This window comes from Mobula hypostoma, chromosome 18, assembly GCF_963921235.1.
Source record: "Mobula hypostoma chromosome 18, sMobHyp1.1, whole genome shotgun sequence".
In the NCBI taxonomy this organism is placed as follows: domain Eukaryota; kingdom Metazoa; phylum Chordata; class Chondrichthyes; order Myliobatiformes; family Myliobatidae; genus Mobula; species Mobula hypostoma.
In genome coordinates this window covers 52,346,721-52,358,025 of record NC_086114.1, presented here as the reverse complement: position 1 = coordinate 52,358,025, position 11,305 = coordinate 52,346,721, and positions in this window count along the sequence as shown.

Sequence of the window (11,305 nt, the reverse complement as noted above, 5' to 3'; positions counted from 1 at the left end):
TCTCCTTGCTGTTTAACAATATAGATGGACTGAATTAACGCAGTAGATTTATGAAGGGGAAATCAAGTTTGACAAATCTGTCGAGGTTTTAGGCTATAGGCAGCAGAATAGATAAGGGCAATAAAGAGGTTGAAACTCTCTAATGTGGCATTATGTGGTCCAGCTATTCCCATGGTCATTAACCAATCCTCAGCCTGTAGAACAGATCTGTATTAATTTACTATTCTTAACTAAGATTTAAAGTTAACTACCAACATACCACTTCTATGTGGTATAAGTGGTATACTTGTATTAATCTGTAGCTAATTAACCTACTAGTGCAGCTTTTCCGATCTCATCCAACAGATTTTGACGTACAGGAACTGGGTAAGGAACAGCCTTGGAACCTTTGCGTGACCTAGGGAGTGCTTATATTTAAAAAGAAGTTCTTTTGCTCAGAGAAAGATGATTGGAGGCAATTTCTGCAACCTGTGATTCAGCACTGGTCACGTCCCTTGCACTAGAGAATTGCAACCTGTATTTGATATGATGTAGTTGGACCTCTAGTGGGCCTTTAACAAGGTGCCACACAAGAGATTATTAGACATAATAGCACATAGGATTGGAGTGCTATACTGAGATAGGCTGAGAATGGGTTAATGAACAGAAAACAGCAGGAATAATGGGATCATTTTTGTGTAGGGACACTGCAACGGTGAGGAATTTGCTTTTCATAATCTATCCCAATGATTGGGTAAGAGGATCAGGTGCAATACATCCAAGTTTGCTAACAATACAAGAGAGGCTTCAGGGAGCTAGAGACAGGTTAAGTGAATGGGCAAGGAAGTGACAGATGGAAGTTAAAATAAAACGTGAGGGAATTGATTTTCACAAAAAAAAAATGGAAAGGCAGGAAAGGTGCTTAGCACAACCTTGGTGTCCTTGTATATAAACCACTGAAAGTTACAATGCATTTGTGGTGGTGATTGGCCGTATGTTTGGTATTTTGACCATTTTTGCAAAAGGATTTAAATATACAGGTAGGGACTAGTTAACCTACCAGTTGTACTATTGTTGAGGTATGGGAGGTAACCAGAACAGAGGGAAACCCATATAGTTGAGGAGAGTATACAAACACCATACAAGTAGCACCAGAGACTAGGATCGAAATTGGGTTATTGGAACTGTGAGGCAGAGGTAGGAAGCAGTGAATTTTCTGAGTGGTAACTGTTGGATCAGTGAAGATGTAGGTAGAAAATTCAGTTCTGTAAGATGGCAGGTCTGTGCTGTGATCTGTGTCTCAGTGCAATGTATGTTGACCATTATATTGCATGGCCATTTCAGACACTAGACCTGACTGGTTGAAAAGAATGATGAGCTTTGGGGGTGTGTAAGTAGAGAGGGGGAAAGGAGAGTGTGGGGTCAGTAAGAAATTGTATTTGGTGTGGGAGGAGAGTGACAGGAGTAAATGAGAAAGGGAAACTGTGGAGGAGAGTTCGTGGGTTGAGGGTTATAGGAAGAAGTTTGAGGGATAGAAGGGCAAGATGGAGGCCCAAGTGGGAACATCAGTCTCATGTGCTTTTGATGCAATTCAGCACAGTAGTATGGAGGTGTGGTTACTATGGTGAGTGATTTTTGTGTATGTTGCAACTTATGGACAAAATTCACTGATGGACATAAAGTAAAAATGGAAGCTGGTTGTCATAGATGGTCTGTAATCTGCTCAGCACTGGCAGGAACCTGTACCAGCAATCTTCCCAATTTAAATGAGAAGATCTGGTGGTCAGAATTGCACGCCTGGAGTTGAACCCCAAAGTCTCAGCTTTACAGTGTTCACTGCCTCCAGCCAATCTGATGCCCAGGTTCATAAAGTCCAACTTTAGCCCAAAGTGTTTACCATTTATGTACGTGAGGTTTACCAAGATGGTACTTGCATTTGGAGAGACTCAAGTAGCTGGGATTATTCTTATTACAGAGAAGATTAAGGAGAGGGATAGTATTCAAGGTTGTATGTCAGTGAGGTGTGAGATATATCTAGTGAGTAGATTTGTAACCAGGGATAACATGATAAAATTATTTGCTAAAGTTAAGAAAAAAATATTGTTACCTGGATATAGTGGTAGATGATTCTATGAGAATTTCCAAAATAAATCAGTTGTAAGTGCATGTGGAGGGCTTGAATTGGAAAAGGGCAGAGGCTAGGGTGTGTGACTGAATTGTGCATTTTTTGCAGAACTGCCACACATAGAGGCCAGAGGCAATAACATCCATCTCAATACTATTGACTGTTCATTTCTTGACGGTATTAAAAGTAAAGATCTTATTCCTCAACATCACACAAAGTTATGCCAGTGTTAATCACAAGACCCACGTTAAAGCAACATTTTAAGACTTTTAGATACAGTATACCATTGAGAATCACCCACAAGGAGCCATACCATCACTGAAAGCTCAGGTGGGATAGCTTGTACGTCGCTCTTCCTGGTTAAAAACCAAACTCGTTGTATCTAATAAAAATAATAAAATTCCCTGATGACAATGATCATCATGAATAAAGTTGGAGGAAGTAGCACACCAGCTCCACTCTTCTTTCCAGTGGTACCCTCTGTTTCACTTGGTAATCTTCAGTCGTGATCAGATTAAAATATAAGTAGGCAGTGAGGTGAATAACTTGTCCGTCTGCACCCATGTAGTGCCTTCCTAATAAGTTTATAGGTCAGGGCTGGGGCTGGCGGTGGGGGGAGGGGGTGGATGGCAAATATATAGTATTGACCAATGTAAGAGTAGTGGCGATGTCATTCCAATTTCTCCTGGTCCCTGTTTTAAATTATTTGTCATAATGATAATCAGAATTTGTACTAAGTATCCACCTGTCGGCCACTCAACATCAAAGTTGAGGTTATTGTCATATGCACAGGTATGTACAGGTACAAAATCTCGGAATCGGCAGCACTGCACAACCACTGCATTGGCCAGTCTTCCAGGTAAAGTCTGTGTAACCAGCCAGAGTAAAATTGAACTGATAGTTTTCAGCCTCCAGTTATTGATGTTTTGTAGTCTAATTGGGTCAGTCTTGAGTGGGGTGTTTCCAACCTGTTGTCCATGGGCCTTTTGCTTAATGGTATTGGTCCATGACATAAACAAGATTGGGAGGTCCTGGTCTTGAGTATAAAATCAGTGTGACCATATTTGAACAGCTGCGTTTTATCATGGAAAGCAATTTTCCTGATCTCATCTAAAGTCATGCTTTGTGATTCAACAGTGGTCTCCTTTTTAGACCATTAAGAGCCTTATTGATCCCAGTTGCACCAACTGCTAACTTGTTATGGCATGCCAAAGACAGACAAACGCTAGTCTTTCCCATGGTTACTTTTGACCCAAGTTCAAACTGTCCTTCTGGTCCTTGAACAGCTTCTCTCTAATTCCAGAAGATTTTGAACTTCAGCCTTCCTTCAAGTAGATGAGCACTGACCCTTTTCCTTTAGTTTCAGTGACCTACCTGTAGAAACCTTTGGCCACTGTTGTTTTAAAGTCTGTAAAACTCATCCCAAACTAGCCCGATTCCACATGAAAATTCCATCCCAGGCTCAGAGCGCCAAAAGGACTCAGTTCCTTCCTGTCCTACCTAGTTGTGCATAATGTTGCACTTAGAATAGTGACAAAGAAGTACAGAACTGTACATTCAGGGTGTTTGGGAATATTTAAAAACCAGATGTGATGTGGGGTGAAGAAAAAACATTTCACGTTTGTATAATGTAAGCATTGGCTGCCATCTGATCAAAAGAATTGTATGTTATATTAATATTGTTTAAACTGTTCCTGTTCATATAATTGATATACAGTGGAACCCCCTTTATACAAGCATAAAACAGTAATATCATTGTGAGAACTGTTCATTATTTCAAGAATTAAATAATTTACAAATTCCACAAGGGTTTTTTGAAACACTTCACTATTTGGGAGTTTAATTATCAAGGGGAGTTTTGTTATGAAACAAATTTCACTCAAAAATGAATTTCATTGTAAGATTTCATTATATAGCACGCTTCATAATAAAGGGTGTTTCATTGTTATGGTTTCATTATAAAAAGTTTGGTTTTCAGTGTATTGGCTATGTTAATAATTGTGGTACTGAGGTTAATATGCTCATCCCTCAAACTCAAGTCTTTTCAAATCACATCACTGTGTATCACATCAAGAGGAAAGAAATAAAATTTTGTCCAACTGGAATTGGGTTTTTCTTTCAGAAACAAGTTGAAGCCAGCTTAACTTGACTATGATGCACTTGAAAAATAAGTAGCTTGAAGGAATCATAAATCAATAGATTCTGAGGGTGTGGAGTAATTTAGATATGATCAGAAGGACATTTCCTGAAAAGACTGTGCAGGGAAATTGAATGGGAACTTTCAATTGTGAAATTTGTAAGTCTCTGATGGAGGAGCAGGAGAGTGGGACCAGTGAGTGATTGCTGCTGATCCAACACACGAAGGTTCTTCTAAACAGTACGATTCTCTAACACAGTATTAATGCTAGTTATTACACCAAAGCCATAATTCAGTAGCAGTGACACACTGGAGAGGAATTCTTCACCTTGATATCTTGTTCTCACACTTGCCTTATTGCAACTTGATCTTTCAGTAATGGCCTATTTAGATAATAAAGTGAGCCTGACTAATCACACACACACAGGTATGGGATGATTCTTGCCTCATTCAGCAATCTTTGACATTATACTGTGTGTGGGTGGGGATTCAAGCTTCAGATTTCTCCAGTTAATTTCCCAATAACACTTGTTTATTGCATGCCCAATGCTCTTTGCCCTTCAGTTAGATATGGCAGATCCAGTTAGCTCTGTGAGGAGTATAACATTGGACTTCAGAGCCCTCAAGATGGATATAATTGTGATAACAATTTAAAAGTGAACAGTAATCTGCCAATTTACAGTAATTGCCCTGTTGTGATGGTAGAGGTCAACAATTGGACAGCGGAGTGGCTGAGACCAGCTAACAAATTAGTTTGGAATGTAGAGTAGTTTCACTGTGCTGAATACACTTACCATTACAGGTGAAGCAAGCTCCAGCAAAATGCCCGCTTGTGATAATGAGTCGTTTTCCTAGAAGTTAAATTGCACAGTGCTGTATTTTTCAGCTTTACATAACCAAATGAGAATTTACTCTGGAGTGAAATGTGCCACTGGCCATTTCCAAAGGGACGGTTGCCAGCCAGTGAGCCACAGAGGTGTGGTCTGAGGTCGGCAATAGGTCGGTGATCGGTGGTGGGCTCTGTTGGTGAGTCAGGGTGGTGACTGACAGTGGTGGGTTCCAGACTTGCGAGGTAATCACCAATTGGAGTGGGGATAGGGTGGAGCTGGACTTTGTTGATCAGTGGGTGGGGGAGATGTGGTAGATTAGCCAATTGTTGGGTAGAAGTCACTCATAGTGAGAGGCTGTAGGTGTGGAGAGGGCAGAATGAAAGTAACTTAAATGGCATCACCGTAGACTTACACATTTCCATATAAGGACAATGGAGATCATTTTGACTGATTGCATCACAGCCCGGTATGGAGCCTCCAATACAAAGGATGACAGGATGCCTCAGAGGATTGTAGACACTATGCGTGCAATTCTTCCTATCATTAAGGACACATTCAAAAGGCAGGGCCTCAAGAAGATGGCATACATCCAGAACATGCCCTCTTCTCATTACCACCTACAAGAAGGAGATACAGGAGTCGGAAGACCCACACTCAGTAAATCACTGATAACTTCCCATGCGACATCAGATTTCTGAATGGTCTAAGAACACTACCATATTATTCTTTTATATTGCACTATTTTTTTTATTTTTGTAAGTTGTAGTAACTTTGTCTTTCCAAATTATTTGGCACTGCGTGTAAGGAGTTTGTGCGTTCGCCCTGTGACCATGTGGGTTTCCTCTGGGTGCTCCGGTTTCCTCCCACAGTCCAAAGTGCCACCATTTGGTTGGTTAATTGGTCATAGTAAATTGTCCCATGATTAGGCTAAGGTTAAATCAGGGGATTGCTGGGCAGTGTGGTTTGAAATATCAGAAGGGCCTCTACACTGCACTGTATCTCAATCAATCAATAAATCACTAGATAGAAAGATCTGATTCTGATTGATCTTGTGGCTGATGCAGGCAAGGCCAGCATTTAGCGTCCATTCCTAATTGCCGTTGAGAAGCTGGTGGTGAGTAATCTTCTTGAGCCAGAGCTCTGAGATTTCTGAATCAAGGCACCACTGTAAAGTAGTGGTTAGCGTGATATTATAGCTCAGGGCGTCAGAGCTTGGAGTTCAGTCCCAGCGTCCAGAAGACCTTAAGACATAGGAGCAGAATTAGGCCATTCAGCCCATTGAGTCTGAACATTCCATCATGGCTGATCCCGGATCCCACTCAACGCCATTCACCTGCCTTCTTGACATACCTTTGATGCCCTGACCGATCAGGAAACAATCAATTTCCACTTTAAATATACGCATGGACCTGGCCTCACTGCAGTCTGTGGCAGAGCATTCCACAGATTTACTACTCTCTGGCTAGAAAAATTCCTCCTTGCCTCTGTTCTAAAAGGCCCCCCGCCCCCGCAATTTTGAGGCTGTGACCTCTAGTTCTGGATACCCCACCATAGGAAACATGCTCGGCACATCTACCCAATCTAGTCCTTTCAACATTCGGTAGGTTTCAATGGGATCCCCTGCATTCTTCTAAATTCCAGTGAGTACAGGCCCAAAGCTGCCAAATGCTCCTCATATGTTAACCCCTTCATTCCCAGAATCATCTTCGTCAACCTCCTCTGGGCCGTCTCCAATGACAACACATCCTTTCTGAGACATGGGGCCCAAAACTGTTGACAATACTCCAAGTTCAGCCTGACTAGTGTCTTATAATGTCTCAGCATTATCTCTTTGCTTTCATATTCTATTCCTCTTGAAATAAATGCCAAAATTGCATTTGCCTTCTTTGCCACTGACTTAACTATAAATTAACCTTCTGGGAGTCTTGAACGAGGACTGCTAAGTCCCTTTGCACCTCTGATGTTTGAACCTTCTCCCCATTTAGATAATAGACTGCGCTATTGTTCCTCTTACTAAACTGTATTATCATACATTTCCCAACTCTGTATTCCACCTGCCACTTTTTTGCCAATTCTTCCAATTTGTCTAAGTCCTGCTGCAATCGCATTGCTTCCTCAGCACTACCTACCCCTCCACTTACCTATGTATCATCCATAAACTTTGCCACAAGGCCATCAATTCCATTATCCAAATCATTGACAAACAATGTGAAAAGTATTGGTCCCAATACTGACCCCTGAGGAACACCACAGTCACTGGACCACCCAGAATAGGCCTTCATTATTCCCACTAGCTGCCTCCTGCCTGTCAGCCATTCCACTATCCATGCCAGTATCTTTCTGGTAACTCTATAGGACTTTATCTTGTTAAGTAGACTAATGAGAGACACATTATCAAGTGCCTTCTGAAAATCTAAGTAAGTGACATCCACTGCCTCTCCTTTGTCCACCATGCTTGTTACTTTCCAGAAGAATTCTAACAGATTTGTCAGGTAAGATTTCCCTTCACAGAAACCATGGTGACTTTGACTTACTTTATTAGTCTGCAAGTACCCTGAAACCTCATCCTTAATAATGGACTCCAACACTTTCCCAACCACTGAGGTTAGACTAGCTGGCCTATAATTTCCTTTCTTTTGCTTTCCCACCTTCTTGAAGAGCAGAGTGACATTTTCAATCTTCCCGTCATTTGGGACTATGCCAGAATCAAGTGATTCTTGAAGAATCATGACCAATGCATCTGTTTTCTCTTCATCATCCTCTCTCAGGACACTAGGATGTAGTCCATCTGGTCTAAGTGACTTAATCACCTTAAGCATTTGAGTTTGCCTAGTACTTTTCCCTTTGTACGCTCTGTAATACTAAAGGTATCACTCCTGCTTCCTGACAGTCATGGACACCTAGCGCACTGCCAGTGTCTTCCACAGTGAAGACTGATGCAAAATACTTATTAAGTTCATGTGTCATTTCTCTGTCCCCCATTACCACCTCACCAGCATCATTTTCCAGTCGTCCAATATCAACTCTCACCTCCCTTTCACTCTCTATATAACTGAAAAAAAACTTTTAGTATTCTGCTTTATGTTATTGGCTAGTTTGCCCTCGTAATTCATCATATCCTTTTTTTTATAGCTTTTTTAGTTGTCTTTTGTTGGATTTTAAAAGCTTCCCAATCATTCAACTTCCCACTCAGTTTTGCAACCTTATATGTCCTTTTCTTTGGCTTTTATATAGGCCTTAACTTCCCTTGTCAGCCATGATTGCCCTACCCCTGCCATTTGAGAACAACTTCTGTGGTTTGTTATCTATCCTGCACCTTGTGAACTATTCCCAGAAACTTCAGCCATCTCTGCTCTGTCATCATCCCTGCCAGTATCCTCCTCCAATCCACCCAGGCAAGCCTCTCAAACCTCTAATTCTTCTCTCAAGCCTCTAATTCCCTTTATTCCATTGTAACACTGATACATGTGACTTATGCTTCTCCCTCTCAAATTGCAGTATGAATTCAATCATGTTATGATCACTGCCTCCTAAGGATTCCTTTACATTAAGCTTCCTAATAAGATTTGGGTGTTATTACACAACGCCCAATCAAAGATAGCTTTTCCCTGAGCAGGCTCAAGCACAAGCTGTTCTAAAAAAAATCGCATAGGCATTAAACAAATTTCTTCACTTGCAATCCAACACCAATCTGATTTTTCCAATCCCCTTGCATGTTGAAGTCCTCCATTACAATTGTGTCATTACCCTTATTACATGTCTTTTTCAGCTCCCTTTGCAATCTCAACCCCACATTTTGGCTACTATTTGGAGGCCTATATATGATTCCCATAATTATTTCTTTTTTACCCTTTCTGTTTCTTGACTCCACCCACAAAGATTCAACATCCTCTGACCCTATGTCAGCTCTTTCTAAAGATGTAATTCCATCTCTTACCAACAGAGCCACACCACTGCCTATGCTTCCTGCCTGTCCTTTTGATACAAAGTATATCCTTTGATGTTAAGCTCCTGACAATGGCTTTCTTTCAGCCATGACTCTGTGATGTTCATAACATCATACCGGTCTATCTGTAATTGCGCCACGAGTTCATCCATCTTAGTCTGAATGTTACGTGTATTTAAATACGGCACCTTCAGCCCAATATTCTTCACCCTTTTGAATTTTGCCTTGTGGTACAATTTAACTCTTAGCTCTGTTTGCATTTGTACCCAGTCATTGGCTTGCCCTTCCTTACATTCATCTTACACCCATCCATCATCTACTTGTAAACCTGCTGGCTTGTCTTCAGCTCTATCATATTGGTTCCCATCCCATCCCCCTGCCATATTAATGTAAACCTCTCCCAACAGCTCTAGCAAACAGGCCCTTAAGAATATTGGTCTGCTTAGATTCAAGTGCAAACCGACCCTTTTGTGCAGGTCACACCTGCCCCAGAAGAGGTCACAATTGTCCAGAAATCTGAGTCCCTGCCCCCTGCTCCAATTCTTCAGACACACATTCATCTGCCACTTCATTCTATTCCTATCCTCACTGTTGCATGGCACAGTCAGCAATCCTGAGATTACTACCCTTGAGTTCCTACTTCTCAGATTATAACCATATAACAATTACAGCATGGAAACAGGCCATCTCGGCCTTTCCATTCCATGCTGGAGTCTTACTCTCACCTAGTCCCACCAACCTGCACTCAGCCCCTAACCCTCCATTCCTTTCCTGTCCATATATCTATCCAATTTAACTTTAAACAACAACATCGAACCTGCCTCAACCACTTCTGCTGGAAGCTCATTCCACACAGCTACCACTCTCTGAGTAAAGAAGTTCCCCCTCATGTTACCCCTAAACTTTAGCCCTTTAATTCTCAACTCATGTCCTCTTGTTTGAATCTCCCCCATTCTCAATGGAAAAAGCCTATCCACGTCAACTCTATCTATCCCCCTCATAATTTTAAATACCTCTATCAAGACCCCCACAACCTTCTACGCTCCAAAGAATAAAGACCTAACTTGTTCAACCTTTCTCTGTAACTTAGGAGATGAAACCCAGGCAACATTTTAGTAAATCTCATCTGTACTCTCTCAATTTTATTAACATCTTTTCTATAACTCGGTGACCAAAACTGTACACAATACTCCAAATCTGGTCTCACCAATGCCTTGTACAATTTCGACATTACATCCCAACTCCTATACTCAATGCTCTGATTAATAAAGGCCAGCATACCAAAAGCTTTCTTCACCACCCTATCCACATGAGATTCCACCTTCAGGGAACTATGCACCATTATTCCTAGGTCCCTCTGTTCTATAGCATTCTTCAATGCCCTACCATTTACCATGTATGTCCTATTTTGATTAGTCCTACCAAAATGTAGCACCTCACATTTTTCAGCATTAAACTCCATCTGCCATCTTTCAGCCCACTCTTCTAACTGGCCTAAATCTCTCTGCAAGCTTTGAAAACCTACTTCATTATCCACAACGTCACCTATCTTAGTATCATCTGCATACTTACTAATCCAATTTACCACCCCATCATCCAGATCATTAATATATATGACAAACAGCATTGGACCCAGTACAGATCCCTGAGGCACACTGCTACACACCGTCCTCCAATCTGATACACGGTTATCCACCACTGCTCTCTGGCATCTCCCATCCAGCCACTGCTGAATCCATTTTACTACTTCAATATTAATGCCTAAAGATTGAACCTTCCTAACTAACCTTCCGTGTGGAACCTTGTCAAAGGCTTTACTGAAGTCCTTATAGACAACATCCACTGCTTTAGCCTTGTCAGCTTTCCTAGTAATCGCATCAAAAAATTCAATAAAATTTGTCAAACATGACCTTCCAAACTTCCTTCCTAACTCCCTGCATTCCGCTTTCAGGACCTCCTCCCCTTTTCTACCCATGTCGTTGGTACCAATATGTACCATGACTTCTGGCTGCTCACCCTCCCTTTTCAGGATATTGAGGACATGTTCAGAAATATCGCAGACCCTGGCACCTGGGAGGCAAGCTACCATCCGTGTTTCTTTTTCTTGTGTCCACAGAACCACCTACCTGTCCCTCTGACGATAGAGCCCCCTATTACTGCTGCCATCCTCTTCAGTTCCCTACCCTCCTGAGCCACAGGGCCAGACTCGGTGCCAGAGGTATGGCCGATGTAAGGACCATCCTCTGTATGCCCTCCCCATGGAACGCATGTGTTTTCTCCAGCTGCAC